This window comes from Pipistrellus kuhlii, unplaced genomic scaffold (genome assembly GCF_014108245.1).
Source record: "Pipistrellus kuhlii isolate mPipKuh1 unplaced genomic scaffold, mPipKuh1.p scaffold_m20_p_3, whole genome shotgun sequence".
In the NCBI taxonomy this organism is placed as follows: domain Eukaryota; kingdom Metazoa; phylum Chordata; class Mammalia; order Chiroptera; family Vespertilionidae; genus Pipistrellus; species Pipistrellus kuhlii.
The window spans coordinates 44031534-44049462 of NW_023425529.1; positions in this window are offsets into that span (position 1 = coordinate 44031534).

The following is a 17929-nucleotide window of genomic DNA, read 5'->3' on the forward strand; positions in this document are numbered from 1 at the left end:
ACATCCCCAATAAGGAAGTGTGGAGGAGGCAGCTCATGGATGTTTCTCTCTCTCCCTCTCCCTTCCTCTCTGTAAGAAAAAAAAAAAATCAATTTATATATATATATATATATATATATATATATATATATATATATATATATTTTTTTTTTTTTTTTTTTTTTTTTTTTTAAGAATCTACATTTCTAATTTTTCTTTGAAAATATCAGACAGCACCGAGCTCGCATTCCTGCGTGGCAGTAACTGGTCAGGGCTGAGCGATCACTCGCCTTCAGAAGGGGTCTGCGGGCTTCCACGTGCACCACAGTCCCCTCCAAGCCCTATCCGATCCCAGACGCGAGGCCCAGGCGAGTGAACGGCCTTTCTAGCACTGGTCTGGCCCTGACCTTTTATCTTACTCCCAGTCAGCTTCGCCCCTTCCAGCCCTGTCTGTTCCTGTCTGTCCCTCTCTGTCTGTCCCCACTTCAACTTGCCACAACAGACCCAGGTCCAAATTCCTCGGGCTGCCTAGGTGTCACCTCAGCCTCCCTCCGCACATGTGTCTTCTTGTCCCAGACGAGCCCTCCCCTCCGACACTCGCTCCAGGCACACTGACCATCTCGGCCTCCCCCAGACACAGGTATCTCCTCACACCCAAGGATTTGCACTTGCCATTCCTTCTGCCTGGGACACCACCTCTCCTCCTCCGCCCCTGCTAAACTTGTATTTCTCCCTTAAGACCTAGCCCAGAAGCCACTGGCCCTGACTCCTTCAGCCCAGAAGCCACTGGCCCTGACTCCTCAGGCGGTCCCAGGGTCCCTACCATCACGGGTGCTCTCCCCTGCCTCACCTCCCTGAGGGAGAGGCCCTCCCAGGCTGCATCTGTGTGAGGGATTAGGCCATCAGATTGGTGATGGAATGGGGTAGGCAAACTGTGGCTTGCCGCGAGCCACATTCAGCTCTTTGGCCCCTTGAGGGTGGCTCTTTCCACAAAATACCAAGGCCTGGGCAAGTCTCTTTTTGAAGTGGCATTTAGAAGAAGTTTACGTTTAAAAAATTGGGCTCTCAAAAGAAATGTCAGTCGTTGTACTGTTGATATTTGGCTCTGTTGACAAATGAGTTTGCCCACCACTGGGTTAGGGGACTGTAGCTCAGCCCCTGGGAGCTGGCCTCTGCGGGGGAGCAGGCATCCTGTGCCACATGGTGAGGTCCTGGGGCCTAGGCAGAAAGGAGTCCTGTGTCACTAGAGGACCTTGACCTGAGTAGGTGGGCCAGGCTTGGTGTATCTGGGACCCTCATCTCAGGATCACCTGTGCTTCAGTAGCAGGGGCATTGATTAGACCTCTGGGGGGAGGGGGAGAGAGGGGGAGAGGGGGAGGGGGAGGGGGAAGGGGAGGGGGAGGGGAGGGGGAGGGGGAGAGGGAGGCGAGGGGAGGGGGAGGGGGAGGGAGAGGGAGATGTGTTTGGGGGGGGGGGGGCTGCCCAGGACAGTGGGGTACTCTCTTCTGCCCTGTGAACACCCCAAGGACCTCACTGCTGTCATCCCCGCCTCCTGAAGCCATGTTGCAGAGCCCAGGAGACAGCCTTGGAACCAGCGAGGCTGCCCCATGACCTGCCCGCCGCCTGGGGTCCCAGCTCACCCTCCTTTCCCCAGGGGAGGCCCTGCTTCCGGGGGTTCCCGGCGGCCACAGCACCTTCCACAAGCCCCCAGCCCGTGCTGTCTCCCAAGGCCGGAGGCGGCCCGGAGCCGCAGATCTCCCCGCCGGCGAGCACCTCCCCTCCCGGGGTGTCCGATCTGCAGACGGAAGCAGCTCCGGCCCCGGAGGGCGGAGGGGGTGGGGGACGGCAGCAGCGGTCTGAAAGCCAAGTTCTGCCCGCAGTCACCCGCCTCCGGCCCGGGTTCCAGGCTCGACCTTCGGTTCCCCCCCCTCCCCGCCCCCGTCACATCCGTCCTGGTCCGGATCGATGAGTCAACGTCCCGGAGCGAGCGCGGCAGGGCGGCCCGGGGCCTCTCAGATGCGGGCTCCGCGGGGGCAGGACCGAACCCCGGGCTCCGTCTGGAGCAGAGGGACTCCCGCGGGGAGACCCGGCCCCGCCCCAAAGGGAGTCGGTGGGACATCCCCGGGGCTCCCCGGGGCACCCCAGGTGCGGAGGTGGGGAGAGGGGAGCCAGCGCGCCCGCCCCGGGCCGCGGAGGGAGGCGGAGGGAGCAGATGGCAGCAATTACGGCCGGGCCTCCCCCTCCTCCCGGGCCTCCCCCTCCCGGGCTCACCTCCTCCCTGTCCTCCCGGACCCTCCCCTCCCGGCCCTCCCCGTCCCCCTCCGGGGCCTCCCCTCCCCCTCCCTGTCCTCCCGGACCCTCCCCTCCCGGCCCTCCCCCTCCCCCTCCGGGGCCTCCCCCTCCCCCTCCCGGGCCTCCCCCTCCCCCTCCGGGGCCTCCCCCCTCCCCCTCCGGACCCCCGCAGCCCGCGGCCGGAAGAGCGGCTCCGGGCGTCCCGGGCGGAGGGCGGACGGGGCGGGGCGGGGCGCGGGGCGGGGGCTTCCTTCCCCGGGAGCCGGGCTGGGAGGTTCCCTCTGGGAAGGCCGAGCCCGCGCCCCATCCCGCTCCGCCTCCGCTCCCCGAGTTCTCCGAGGCCCGTGCCCCAACGAGCCCGGCTCCCCGCGGGTCTCCCGGCTCCGCGGATTCGGGCCGGGCCCGTGGTCCGGGACCCGGAGCCGGGCGGTGGCACCGGTTGCTATCAAACGGGGGCCGGGCCGAGGGGGTGAGTAGCTTCTGAAATCCAAGCCTTGGGCCTGGGCAGGTGCTGGCTCGCTCTGCTCCGAAGGAAGGAAGGAAGGCAAAGCTGCCTTTCCCACAGAGGCCCGGGAGCACCCCGCACTGCCCGGTGCAGCTGCTGGCCGCAGAGGCCCCCAGTGGCCGGAGGGGCCTTTGTGGGCTGGGCAGGTCCGAGAGGCAGGGGGACTCGGGCCCATGGCCGGGACAGCTGGACCAATCGAGCTTCCGTGGCCCTTTCTTTCTTCCTGAATTTCTCTCCCATCCTCTCCCCCATGTTGTCCAGTTCATTAGCAAAACTTGTCCCTTCTGCCTCTTAAGATATATCTTGGGTTAGCCCCTCCCCCACCCACCCAGTGTCCAAGCCCCCATCACCGTCTTGCACAACTGCAGAGGCCCCTGTCTGCTCTCCTGGCTCCTCATGGGTCAAACCGCACATCTACCAGGTGACCTTCAAAAACGCAAATAAGAAAAAAAAACAAAAAACAAAAAAACTACAGCTCAGGGCATGTCACTCACTGCTTAACAGCCTCTTAGGGCTTCGCGGGGAAGAAAGCCCCAAAGTCTTAACACAGGCCCTGCCTCTCCCGCCTCTCCTCCATCCTTCTCCCCTCTGCCCAGCTGCTGCGCATGCTGGCTGCCTGGCTGTCTCTTGAACTTGACAAGCCTTTCCCCACCGCTGGCCGCTCCCTTTGCCTGGAACACTCTGCCCAGATCCTTCCTTTTAACCCTGACCATACCACTGAAGCAGCCCACACGGCTCGGCCGATTAACCTTCTCTATTTCTTCCACAGGACGAACCACTTTCTGTAATCATCTTCCTTACTCACTTGGCTTATGGTCTGTCTCACTGCCCAGAATGCCAGCTGCTTCATGAGTCTGGGGGCCGGGCCTGTCTCTGCCAGCACAATGCCTGGCACAAACCTGCAGGTGCTCCACACGCTCCCACATTTAAGGGACACAGGAGGCCTGGGGAGCCCACCGGGCACAGGTCACCCTCAGGGGCTACTCCCAGAGATGGGCTGGCCGCTAACCCCTATGCTAACCTGTGTTCACCCACATGTTTTTTTTTTAAACATATATTTTATTGATTTTTTTTTATAGAGAGGAAGAGAGAGTTAGAAACATCCATCTGCTGCCTCCTGCACACCCCCTACTGGGGATGTGCCCACAACCAAGGTACATGCACTTGATTGGAATCGAACCTGGGACCCTTCAGTCTGCAGGCTGACGCTCTATCCTCTGAGCCCACATGTTTTACAGACACGGGCAAGTCTGTGGTTTTCAATGGCAATCACCTCAGAGCCAGTGCTTCCTGAGTATCTGCCGTGCTATGTGCCAAGGATTATTCTGAGTGCTTCCATGGCTTAAATAATGTCTGTCTGTCTGTCTGTCTTTCTTTCTTTCTTTCTTCCTTCCTTCTTCTTCTTTTTTTTAATATTCTCACCCCAGGTTATGTTTTCACTGAGAAAGAGAGAGAGAGAGAGAGAGAGAGAGAGAGAGAGAGAGAGAGAGAAATTGATCAATTGCCTCCTATATGCACCCTGACTAGAGATGAACCTGAAACCTAGGTATATGCCCTGACCAGGAATCGAACCTGCTACCTTCTGGCGTACCAGACGATGCTCCAACCAACTGGGTCACCCGGCAGGGCCGCTTCACTCATTTTAACTTGCACCATGAAGTAAATACTAATATCCTCCGTTTCCAAGCAGAGACTCACCAGGACACACGCAAGAATGTGTGATCATTCAGCAAACACACCCGGTGCACCCTAAGGATTGAATCCATTGGTTATGGTCATACAGCAGATAGATGGGTGGAGTGGGTGCCCAGAGGTGAGTGAGGAGCCTTTAGTAACTATGCAGGAAGGTGGAACAGAGCAATAGGACAAGATGGAGGAGTGTGTGTATGTGTGTGTGGCGGGGGGGGGGGGGCTGGCGGCATAGGGCTAGTCTGGGCAAGGGGTAAGACCTAGCAGAAGAGGGAGTTTAGGCCACTCGGGGTCCCCGGGCACTCAGGCTGCAGATGTTGTGCGGAGGCAAGGGCCTGCCTGGGTCCCGGCGTTCTGCCACCCACCAGGGAGGTGATCGTGGCCACCACTCACCTCCTTGGAGCCACCTCAGCAAAGTGCCAGGGGAGGCTTACATACAGGAGCTCCTGGAGCCGTTGCCAGGACTGGATTTAAAAATGCTCATGAAAGTGCTTGCTGGAGGAAGGGACCAGGAAAGGGTGCGGTTACCGCCCTGGGAAGATGGGGCCCTCCTGAGTTACAGCCACTGTTCTGTGCCCCCCCCTGGGGGGGGCAGGTTGTACCACCTGTGGCCTCTTCTGTACTTGGCCTGCACAGTTAGTACTCAGTGCATGTTTGGTGAGAGACTACATGTGTTTGTAGTGAATGTCTGAGTGACCAGGGAATGAGTAAGGGCGGGAGAATAAGTACATGAGTGAAAGACGGAGTGAGGGAAGCAGGAGCTAGAGACATCCTCTGCTCTGTGCCTCAGTTTCTTCCTCTGACAAGGGCAGCGAGAAGACCTGGCCCGCCTTTCTCCCTGGGCTGCGGTGTGCATCAGAGGAGATGGGCCGTCTGTCTGTGGAGGCCAACCCCGGGCTCCCTGCAGGCCCTCGGGGCTGGTGCTCCCCTCCCCCACACGCCTGTCCCCTGGAATTTATAGATTCCTCATTGTCCTGCACAAAGGCCTGCTAGGGAAGGAGGCGGGCGGGTGAGGAGAGGGGAATTAAAAAGTCAGAGGCTGAGTAACAGCCGGCCACACCCGAGCCCCATAAATCTGCCGGCTCCCTGTGAGATGGACTTCACTACCTCCGCCCGCCCGGGTGGGCTGGGCCTCCTGCCCACACAGCTCCCAGCCTCCGAGGCGGAGCGTGTGTGGGGGCATGAAGACCAGACCCTGAGAGTGAGTGAGGGGTGAATCCCATTGTTTCTCTCTCGCTGTCCTTCCTCCCACGTCCGCTGTAGCCTGCTGCTGTTGGCTCTGGGCAGAAAAACGCGCTTTCTGTCGGCATTCTGAGTCCCTGGGTGAGGAGGGCCCGGAGGTCCGGGCTCCGGGAAACCGCCTCCTCCCCCTCCCGGCCTCTGGGGAGACAGTGGGGCTGAGAGTAGAAGGGGCAGATGGTGCCGTGTTAACAGATGACGTGGAAAGCAAAACCACTCAGCTGCTCTCTCCCTCCACCTTCCCCGTGGAAGGGGATGGCCTTCACACTGGAGAGATGATGATGTTAATGGGGAGGGGGGGAGGGGGGGAGGGGGGAGGGAGAGATGCTGCAGGACACCGGGCCGCACACCGGGCCTCGGCCTCGGCCTCGGAGTCCGCTCTCTGCCACCACTGGCGGGACACGCTCAGGCGGGCTCGTTCCCTCTCCCAGTCTGTCTCCTCCTCATCTGCAAACGGGGCCGATGAGAAAGCTGGCCTCTCCTTCCCACTGGCTCTTAGGAAGAGAACACGGGTGTCTGTGTTTGTAAAACGAGCTTTACAGCTTGGGAAGGTGTAAACATGTCAGCGGTTCCTAATGAGCAGCAGGTGCCAGGCCCTTTGTTGTTTGTAAAATCATCTCAGAGACCTTGTTTTTCTTATATCAAGATAGAATAGAGTAGAAAACATCACGGGGCATCACAAAGTTTTGTAAAACTTTGCTTTCTGTTTCTGTATATGTATATGTATGTTATATGTATGCTCATGTGTCCTGGGTAGATGTATTTCGTATGAGTGATGGACGAGAACATTGCAAACGTTTTACTGGGGGGAAGTGTTTTTTTGTTTTTTGGTTTTTTTTTTAAGTATATTTTATTGATTTTGTACAGATAGGAAGGGAGAGAGATAGAGAGCTAGAAACATCGATGAGAGAGAGTCACCGATCAGCTGCCTCTTGCACACCCCCTACTGGGGATATGCCTGCAACCAAGGTACATGCCCTTGACCAGAATCGAACCCGAGACCCTTCAGTCCCCAAGCCGACACTCTATCCACTGAGCCAAACTAATGACAGGAAACGCCCCAGGTGAAAGGTGATGGGCTGGGGGCCAGGCTCCGAGCAGCTCAATGGAGCTGAGGCTGGTGGAGAGGGGCTCTTAGGACCTCCCTATCCGCCCCTTCTGGGTGGCAAGGCTCTCTTTGCTTTGTAGGATGCGTTGGGCCTGAATCCTGAGTTAAACACCGGAATTAGGTGGGGCCCTGTCCATAGCTCTCTGAGCATGGCCCTGGACTGAGCCAGAGAAAACAGGCCGGCCAGGGGGACCTTGACCTCCTGAGCCCGGGCCCCTCCCCCAACAAGTCAACTAGGAGTGCACACCGAAGGCTCTGCAACAGGTGTGAGGGACTGGTGGTCAGGACCCCTTGTCTGAACTTCACCCATGACCCCCATCCCCAACCCTTCCCGAGGGGCCATAGTCCAGGGAGGGGAAGCTGGCCGGAGGGACCCTACATCAATCTCAACTCCCCCGGCTGGCATTGAGTTACGAGCTGCGGGTTTTGTGATGTAGATCATGGCTAGGGAGGAGGGGGCATGACCTGTGGCCGGTCACACAGGACCCCCAGAAGGGGCCAGGGCCGGGGTCAGAGGCCACCTCCTCCATTCTTCACTCCCCCCTCTGGGTCCCATCCGGTGTCTGGTCTTAAGCTGAGGTGAGCCAATTCCCCCCTGACTGCTGGCCCCAGCTGCACCTGCCAGCAGGCCTGTGAGGTGGGAGAAAAAGTATCCGGGAAGAAAGGGAGAGGGTGAGATGATAGGACCTTTGGTTTCCTAAAGGAGACAGGTCTGTGCTCCAAAGCAGATTCAAAGTTTGCTGAGCCGAAACCGGTTTGGCTCAGTGGGTGGAGCGTCAGCTTGTGGATTGAAAGGTCCCAGGTTCGATTCAGGTCAAGGGCATATACCTTGGTTGCGGGCACATCCCCAGTAGGGGGTGTTCAAGAGGCAGCTGGTCGATGATTATCTCTCATCATCAATGTTTCTAACTCTATCCCTCTCTTTTCCTCTCTGTAAAAAAATCAATAAAATATATATTTTTTAAAAATTTGGTGTTTTACTTAAAAAAAAAAAAAAAAGTTTACTGAGAGCTTTCTCTGTGGGTGTGCCACTGCACTCTCCCAAACCTCCCCCTTGTCTGCTGGTTGAGTTCCACAAGCAAGACTCCTGCCTAAAGGAGTAGTCGATGGCCAGAGGGAAGACATGACAGAGAGCAAGAGGGAGACCCACGCCGGTGCTCCAGACAACGTGTGCTGCCATCGTCAGAGGGTTAGACAGGTGGGAAGATCCTGACAGTGAGATGAGGAAGATCAAATGTCGGAAAGATGGAGAAAAGGCAAAGCGAGACAGACAGAAAGAAGATGGGCAAACAGAAGGCAGTGAAGAGAGCAATGTTGAAAAGAAATTGGAGTGGCGAGAGGCCCGTTCTGGTGAACTCCTGTCAGCCCCCAGCAGCTAAGAGGTCAAAGGAGCAAAAGCTGTACAATTCCTTCGCTGTCAATCCTCCAGGCACCACACAAAGACTCCAGAAGGCGCCGGCTGAAGCGCCCCATATCCCCCAGGATGTTATCCATTATTTTACACATTAACCAGCAACCCCCTCCCCCACTACCACAGCCATCTCCACCAGCAGAGATGTAAACAGGGAGGGTCAAGACCCAGCCTGGCTGAAACCGGTTTGGCTCAGTGGATAGAGCGTCAGTCTGTGGGCTGAAGGGTCCCAGGATGGATTCCGGTCAAGGCCATGCACCTTGGTTGCTGGCACATCCCCAGTGAAGGGTGTGCAAGAGGCAACTGATCGATGATTCTCTCTCATCGATGTTTCTAACTCTCTATCCCTCTCTCTTCCTCTCTGTAAAAACTCAATAAAATATAGTTAAAAAAAAGAAAAAGAAAAAAGAAAAGACCCAGCCTGGGGAACTGGACAGGGGTAGGAAGGACCAGCAGAGAGTGCTCCTGAGGACAGAGGCCTGCACAGGGGACCTGGGAACAGCCATCTCTACTGGTGGAAGGTAAAACAAACCTCACAAACCTAGGTAACTAGTCAGGTGGGCTCAAGCTGATGTATAGAAGTAACTCCTCTACACTTCATGATTTGGGCCAAAAACGCGACCCCCACAACCCTCCTCTTGAGCATCTGTCCTGTCAAGACCCCATCTCCTCATCTGGCCCCTGACCTTCTGCTACAGCATCAACTGTCAGGTGGGGGTGCGCTCCCAATTCCTGTCCCAGGCTGCCACCTGCTGGCTGAGTGTGGCCTTGCAGAAATAGGACCCTGGCGGAGGCTGGGGCTGGGGCTGGTCTGGATTAGGCCTGGGGGAAGGGAATTTGAAAAGCAAAGTGTGAAATCTCCTTTTACTAGCTAGATGTCTTTGGGGCTCTCAGCATAGGATGAAGTTGCACCTTTCTCTACAGCCATTCCTGAATGGTGCTAGGGGCTCTCAGCCACAGGAGAAACTGTCAGGGAGCTCATGGTTCCCGAGCGGCTGAAACCGGGCTCCATGCAGGAGACAGAGATGACCAAGGTGAGGGGAACAGCCAAGAACGAGATTAATGATAACTAATGTACAAAAGACAAACATGTGCCTGGCACAAGGCAGGTTTCAATGAACAGTTACCTCATGAATGAACAAACGAATGAATGAATGAATAAATGAAGTACAGAAATAGCACTGAGGGTTGATGAACTGAATATAGGAGAGGTTGGGGAGGAAAAGAAGGAAAACAGTCAGGGACATTTCTCTGATTCCTTTATTATTTCTTCTTCTTCTTCTTCTTCTTCTTCTTCTTCTTCTTCTTCTTCTTCTTCTTCTGCTATCAAGTTGTAATAATCTTGGTGGAAGATTCAAACATTATACAAGTTTGAAAAGCAAAATGTGAAGGTCTCCTTTCACCTCCCTTCTGTTCACCTTCCTTTCGTTTGAATGAGCTCCACATCAGAACCACAGGGGGAGATTTGAAAACTCCCACTGCCCAAGTCATGCCCTAGGGACTAGGCTAATTACCTCAAATCTCTGGAGAGAATTCAGGTATCACTATTTTTACAAAGTCCCCATGTAAGAGATTACGCTGTGCTGCCAACACTGAGAACCGTTCCAGCCCTTTCTATGTACTTATGTACATGTAAGCAGCCAAGCACACCGTGTCACCCCTCACACACTAATTGAGCTCCTTTGCTCCTCAATTAACGTGTCTCAGACTTTTTCAGAGCAGTCCATAGGAAACTAATTTTTAGAATTCAAATGATAATAGGCATGCTCATATGTTTCAAGCACTTCTCTATGGATGAACATTTGATTTCTTTCTAAATTTTTTCTTTGTATTGCCAACAATGCTGCAAAGTATATACAGTATATCTTTCTTTAAAAAAATACATTTTATTGATTTTTTACAGAGAGGAAGGGAGAGGGATAGAGAACTAGAAACATCAATCAGCTGCCTCCTGCACACCTGCCACTGGGGGTGTGCCCGCAATCAAGGCATATGCCCTTGACCAGAATTGAACCTGGGACTGAAACACTCTATCCACTGAGCCAAACCAGTTTTGACTATACAGTATAACCTTACTCACATATGCAAGTACTATTTTGGGAAAGATTTCTAAAAACAGAATTTCTGGGTCAAGGTGTATATACATTTGTTATTTTGGTAGAAACTGCCAAAATGCTTTCCAAAAATATTTCATTAATGTATATCCCCCCAACATTGCAAGCACTTAATATTATTAATGTTTAATTTTTGCTAATCTGATGGGCCAAAGGTAATATTTCATTCTTGTTTTTTTTTTTAATTTATTGAGTTGAGAGAGAGAGAGAGAGAGAGAAACATTCATTTGTTGTTATACCAATTCATGCATTCATTGGTTGATTCTTGTATGTTCTTGATTAAACCTTAAACCTTGAGGTATCAAGATGATGCTCTAACCCACTGAGTTACTTGGCTAGGGGTTCATTATTGTTTGAAAAAATTTTTTTTTATTGATTTCAGAGAGAGGAAGGGAGGGAGAGAGAGAGATAGAAACTTCAATGATGAGAAAGAATCATAGATCAGCTGCCTTCTGCATGTCCCCACCAGGGATCTAGCCTACAACCTGGGCATGTGCCCTGACCGAGAATAGAACTGTGACCTTCTGACTTATGGGTCGACCCTCAACCTCTGAGCCATACCGGCAGGGTCATTGTTCCTTTAATTTGTCTTTTCCTGCTTACCTGTGACATTATGCATCTTTTCTTATAGTTATTGGCCATTTGTATTTCCTCTGTGAGTTAATTGGCATGTCTTTTGTCCATTTTCTCATTGAATTTTTAATTTAATTAGGACTAGAGAAAATTCTATTTCTTATAATATGACTGGCTGGACTCTGGACGGATCTTTCTGATTGGTAGTTAAAATACAAATGCAGATTATTTTTAAAAGCATTGAAGAGATGGCTAGATGGCAAGACTTTATCAGGTTATAATCTAAGCCAGGAGTGGGGAAACTTTTTTTTCTGTCATTTGGATATTTATAACATCATTCGTGGGCACTACAAAATTATCAGCTTAAAAATTAGCCTGCTGTATTTCATCAAACATTTAATTAACTCACCCGTAAATGCCTTGACAGGGCCAGACGAAGTGATTTTGAGGGCCAGACATTCCCCACCCCTGATGAGGGAAGGCGGGAATTCAGGAAGTAGAACAAAACATCTACTGTGTCTGAGGACATTTGTTGAACCAGGCAAACTTGAGCTTCAATTTCTGCAGTCTTTATCTTTGACAGAACCAAGGTGAGGAATTTAATATATTTCTCTAAAAAGCTGTGATACCAAAGGGCATGCCCTTCAGGTATGATTGAATCTGAAAGAAGTCTGCCCCACTGTCACTCCAGAAACCTTTAAGGAGAGCTGCCTCTGAGATAAGCAGATGAAAAAGCCCCATCTCTGAGCTGTAACCACTAGCTGATCCTTGAGCTGATCTGCAGCCCAAATTTATATTAACTTGGGTAATCCCAAACTCTCCAAGTCAGGAATTGAGGTTAAAGTGGTTGGTTCAGGTCTGGTGGTACCTCTAGGTGCTTGGCAGAAGCACAGTCATGCTCTCTGTAAAAATTAAAAGTATAAAAAATAAAATCAGAGAAAATAAATAGGTCACAGTAAAATAAACAAAAACACCCCAAACCCCATTAAATACAAAAGGAAAAAAGACTATCAGCAAGACTCAGCCCATCCATATAATCCAAGATAATCTACTTAACTTCATTTTATCTGTAGAGTCTTTTTGCCAGGTAATGTAACTTATTGACAGATTCCGGTGATTAGGATATGGACATTGCTGGGGAGCTATTATTCAGCCTATTACAACAAAGTCAGTTCTTTTCACAACGTTGTAAATCATAGAACTTTAAGATAATTAAATGGGCAGATTGAACAGCAGGTTAGATATAACCAAAGAGAGAATTAGTAAAGTGGACGACAGATTTAAAGAAAGCCACTCTTCATACAGAGGGCTGAGCGACATTTGGGGGAAAAAATGCTCAAAGCCACAGGTCATCAGAGAGATGCAAATTATAATGACACTGAGGTATCACCTCACATTGCTCCCATCAACAAATCAACCAATGACAAGGGCTGGCAAGGGTGTAGAGAAAGGGAACCCTAGTGCATTGCTGGTGGGAATGCAGACTGGTGTAGCCTTTATGGAAAACAGTATGGAGTTTCCTCAAAAAATTAAATATGGGCTGAAACTGGTTTGGCTCAGTGGTAGAGCGTCAGTCTGCGGACTGAAAGTTCCAGGTTCGATTCCGGTCAAGGGCATGTGCATTGGTTTTGGGCACATCCCCGGTAGGGGGTGTGCAAGAGGCAGCTGGTCGATGTTTCTCTCTCATTGACGTTTCTAGCTCTCTATCTCTCTCCTTTCCTCTCTGTAAAAAATCAATAAAAATATATTTAAAAAAATTAAATATGGAACTGCCATTTGACCAGTGATCCTACTTCTAGAAATATATCTTAAGAACCCCCAAAACACCAGTCAGAAAGACTGTATGCACAATTTACCATAGCTAAGATCTGGAAACAGCCTAAGTGCCAATGAGTAAATGGTGGGTAAAAAAGTTGTGGTACATTTACTCCATGGAATACTATGCAGCAGTAAAAAAGAAGAATCTCTTACCCTTTGAGACAGCATGAAGAGACCTGAAGAGTATCATGCTAAGTGAAGTAAGTCAGTCAGAGAAAGACAAGTATCACATGATCGCACTCATATGTGGAATCTACTAGTAAATTAAAAAAATAAACTGATGAACGGAGTGAATCCAGAGACATGGAAAAATGGAACAGAGTGAGGAATCTCGGAGGGAAGGTGGGGGAGGGTGAGTGGGAGGGAGGTAATCAGCCAAAGACGTTGTGTGCATACGTGCATAACCCATGGACACAGACAATAGTGTGTTGAAGGCCTGCAGTGGGGGTGGGCTGGGCTGGAGGGGGGTTAATGGGGGAAGCATATATAATACTTTCAACAGTAAGGATTTATTTATTTTTTATTTATGTTTTTAAAAATATATTTTATTGATTTCTCACAGAGAGGAAGGGAGAGGGATAGAGAGCTAGAAACATCGACGAGAGAGGTACATTGACCAGCTGCCCCCTGCATACTCCCCACCTAGGATGTGCCCGCAACCAATGTACATGCCCTTGACCAGAATCAAACCCAGGATCTTTCAGTCCGCAGACCAACGCTCTATCCACTGAGCCAAACCGGTTTCGGCAAAGATTTATTTTTTTAAAAAGAAATTGAGTTTTGCCCTGGCAGGTTTGGCTCAGTGGATAGTTCCTGGACCTGTGGACTTGGGGGTGGGGGTCCCATGTTCCATTTCAGTCAAGGGCACATGCCCAGGTTGTGGGCTCGATCCCCAGTGAGGAGCATGCGGAAGGCAGTTGATCGATGATTCTCATCATTGATGTTTATATCTCTCCCTCTTCCTTCCTCTCTGAAATTTATCTATATCTATATATCTATATATCTATATATCTATATATCTGTATATCTGTATATCTGTATATCTGTATCTCTGTATCTCTGTATCTCTATATCTATATCTATATCTATATCTATATCATCTATATCTGAAATTCAGTCTTGTTGCCATAACAAAATACCACATACGGGGTGACTTAAACAACAGAAATGTATTTTATCACAATTCTCAGGCTAGAAGACCAAGGTCAAGGTGCCAGAGGGTTGGTTTCTGATGAGGACTCCTCTTGGCGTGTATATGGCTGCTTCTTATCACGCCTTGACATGGTCTTTCCACTATGTTCACATGCTGGGGGGAGTGAGGGCGCCCTCTGGTGTTTCTTCCTTTTCTTACAATGGCAGCAGTCCTATGGCATTAGGGCCCCACCATCTGACCTCACTTAATTTTAAGTATCTTAATCAAGGCCCTATCTCCAAATACAGTCACATTGGGGGGTTAGGGTTTCACTGTATGAATTTGGGGGGACACAATTCAGCCCATAACATATCCCTTGCTCACACCATGTATGAAAGTAAATTCTAGACGGATTGAAGACTAAAGAGTAAAATACAACTATAAAATTAATAAAAGAAATGAGATCTTTGTGACCTTGGAGTAGAAAACTCTTTTCAAACAAGATCCAAAAAGTATAAAGTATAAGGAGGGATTTTGATGAATTTAACCACATCAAAAATTCAGGATTTCTTCCAACGAAGTTCATCCCAGGTAAAGCTAACAGAATGGTTGATAGCACTGTTGCCACATTTAAACCTGGTAATGGGATTATTATCTAGAATATTAAAAGGAATTTCTGAAAAATAAAAATTTAAAAACAGGAAAATCCAATAGAACATGAAACATAGGCTATGAACAGGCAATTCATAGGAGGGGAAATAAGAATGGCTACCAGGTATGTGGAGAATGCCCATCGAGTGGATAACCAGAAAAACCCAGAAAAACCCAGTACCACTTTATAGTTCTGTGCCATCAGATGGACAAAAATGAGATGGCCCAATCATTACAAGTGTTGACTGGGATGTAGGGAGACGTTTATGCACTCAGAGCTGGTGTGGACATACCAGCAGGGAGTGCACACTAGAGAGCAACCTGGCAGTACCTGGTCAACAACAGGTCTGGGCCTGATGACCCAGCAACCTCAGAGAGGCTCTCCTGCAGGCCCACGACTAGACATGCACAAGGATGGTCACTGCGCACTGCTAGTAGGGGCAGGAAGTTGGAGGCAACCTAGGTGTGCTTCACGAAAAGGTAGATAAGTAAAATGTGTGGGTGCACATATGGAATTCAATGCAGAAGGAAGAAGCTGGGGGTGGGGGGCGCGGGGAGAAAGGGGGGAAAAGGTAGGCCCCGGCTCTTTTATTAGGACAGCAAGGTGTTTCCAGAAGCTTCGCCCAGCTGCTTGCATTTCATTGGCCAAAACTGTGTGACATGCTCACACGTAACTAAAAGGTGACTGACGAGAAGGGAGGTTATAAATAGGGATTGCGTACTTAATCAGCGATGACTAACACACAATCTTGTAGATTTCTCCCAAATGCTGCACAGAACTCACCGCATCTCACTGCATAGAATTCACCACATCTTACCGGGATTGGAAGAGGTACAGTAGCCCTTTTGTGACCACGAGAGGAAAAGTCAAGAGATTCCCAGACGAGACCCTGACATCAAGTTACATCAACACCAAAAGCCTCTGACCCACGAATTTTTATCTTGTGTGAAGAATAAACCTCTATTTGTTCACGTCACTTGTCTCAGGTAGGGCTCAGCTGCAGACATCAGAAGTAGACCTGGCTCGTTTAAGCAGAGAAGGATGGAGAAGCAGGCTCTAGGTCCAGGAGCAGCGTCCAGCCTTGAGAGGCACATGACCTGTCCGTGTGTGATCAGGAAAACAGCACTCACCATGGCAGGAAGCTGACGAATCAGGAAGCGGCTCACCAGAGCGCCAGAGCATCTGTGGTGATGTGTGACAGCAAAACGGATGTCCCAAGCTATTCAGCGCTGTTCTAAATTTATGCCTTGCACAAGAGCAGAACCTAAATCACGGATTCCTCGCTCCAGGGAATCTGGGAAGTGGTTTGGCTTTCCAGCTCAGGAGAAACACCGAAAGGAGTTTTGATTCGTGTGGAGCACCAGTCCAGGGCAGCCACCACACCGTGAGGTCAGCTTTGGGTTACTCCTTCCTGAAACACAGCACAGAGGGCAACAGGTCTTGAAAGCACAGCCTTGAGTAAAAGCCAATGCCAATGCCACATAACTCTTAAGGTGTGAGTTAAAACATGCACAATCAACACCACATTTCTCAATGAAATGTACAGTTTCAAAGATATATGTGCCAATTGGTAAAGAAAAGTAGCAGGGGAATGAGCTATGGAAACCAGGAATAAAAGAAATAAACTGCCAAAACCGGTTTGGCTCAGTGGATAGAGCATCGGCCTGGGGACTGAAAGGTCCCAGGTTCGATTCCGATCAAGGGCATGTACCTTGGTTGCGGGCACATCCCCAGTGCAAGAGGAAGCTGATCGATGAATCTCTCTCATCGATGTTTCTAACTCTCTATCCCTCTCTCTTCCTCTCTGTAAAAAAATCAATAAAATAAAAATAAAAAAGAAATAAACTACATACTGCTGGGAGTGGTATGAACAGAGGAATAGGTAGGATTGGCTCACGTGTCTACACCTGAGGTCTCACCAAACCAAACCATTACCTTTAATGTCAATATTACTTTGACGAATAACTTATTATTAAACGAATGCATAATTATAAGTAACTTAATTTGAATAATTAAATTAATGTATCTTACTATTAATACAACTTAAATATTTCATACTTAATTTACCCCACTAAAACTATTCCATTAAACTTAATATGTCATAATGTCTGTGGTCCTAATTAGGCAATTCTTTACGTATTAACTTCCCAGAACTTAAACAGATCGGTCCAGGTGACTCCGGGAGCCCTGCCCGCCCTCCCCAGGGTCAGCCACGACCTCATCAGTCACACTCTGCAGCAGGGACAGGGACTTTCTTTCATCTTCCAGGTCTGTGTCCTGCAGCCGGTCTCCCTGGAGGTGGAGGTGAGGCCTTTGGAGGAAGGAGGGTCCTCCTCTCAGAGCCGCCCCGCGGGGAGGAGCCGCCGAGGTGGCCCCGCCCACCCGGGGCAGGACTGGGGGCGGGGCTTGTCCCTGGGAGGAGAGACCCGCCCCTCTGGGCCCCATCCTTACTTACCCGCCTGATCCAGCTTAAGTGCAGCCATCTGTCACCTGCGTGCTTCCTGGGGAGAGAGGGTCCACTCCGAGCTCCCGAGACTGGTGAGTGCTCCCAGGAGCTCGGGGGATGCTGAGAGCCCAGCAGGGACTGTCCTCCCCGCCTCCACCTGTCCTCCCCTCCTCCATGTGTGCTCCCTGCCTCCACCTGTCCTCCCCGCCCCCCCCTGTCCTCCCCGCCCCCACCTGTCCTCCCCGCCTCCCCTGTCCTCCCTGCCCTCCCCGCCCCCACCTGTCCTCCCCTCCCCCACCTGTCCTCCCCTCCCCCACCTGTCCTCCCCGCCCCCCCTGTCCTCCCTGCCCTCCCCGCCCCCCCTGTCCTCCCTGCCCTCCCCGCCCCCACCTGTCCTCCCCGCCCCCACCTGTCCTCCCTGCCCTCCCCGCCCCCACCTGTCCTCCCCTCCCCCACCTGTCCTCCCAGCCCCCACCTGTCCTCCCTGCCCCCCTGTCCTCCCTGCCCTCCCCGCCCCCCCTGTCCTCCCTGCCCTCCCCGCCCCCACCTGTCCTCCCCGCCCCCCCTGTCCTCCCTGCCCTCCCCGCCCCCACCTGTCCTCCCCTCCCCCACCTGTCCTCCCAGCCCCCACCTGTCCTCCCTGCCCCCCTGTCCTCCCTGCCCTCCCCGCCCCCACCTGTCCTCCCCGCCCCCACCTGTCCTCCCTGTCCTCCCCCTTCCCCCCCTCCCCCGTCCTCCCTCAGAGGTTGGATGGGACGGGATACCCAGTGGGATAAGGCCCTCCCCAGGCAAGCCTTGGGAGATTTGCAGCTGGCGAGCCCCTCCCTGCTCCCCTCCATTCTGTGTTACAGGTGTCAGCTGCGCTCAGAGGGGGGACTGGCTTCTGCCCCCAGGCCGGAGGGGGCACCGGGCATGTCTGCGGCACCGACCTGCCCGGACAGTGAGGCCCGCAGGCTGGGCGCCCTGTACTG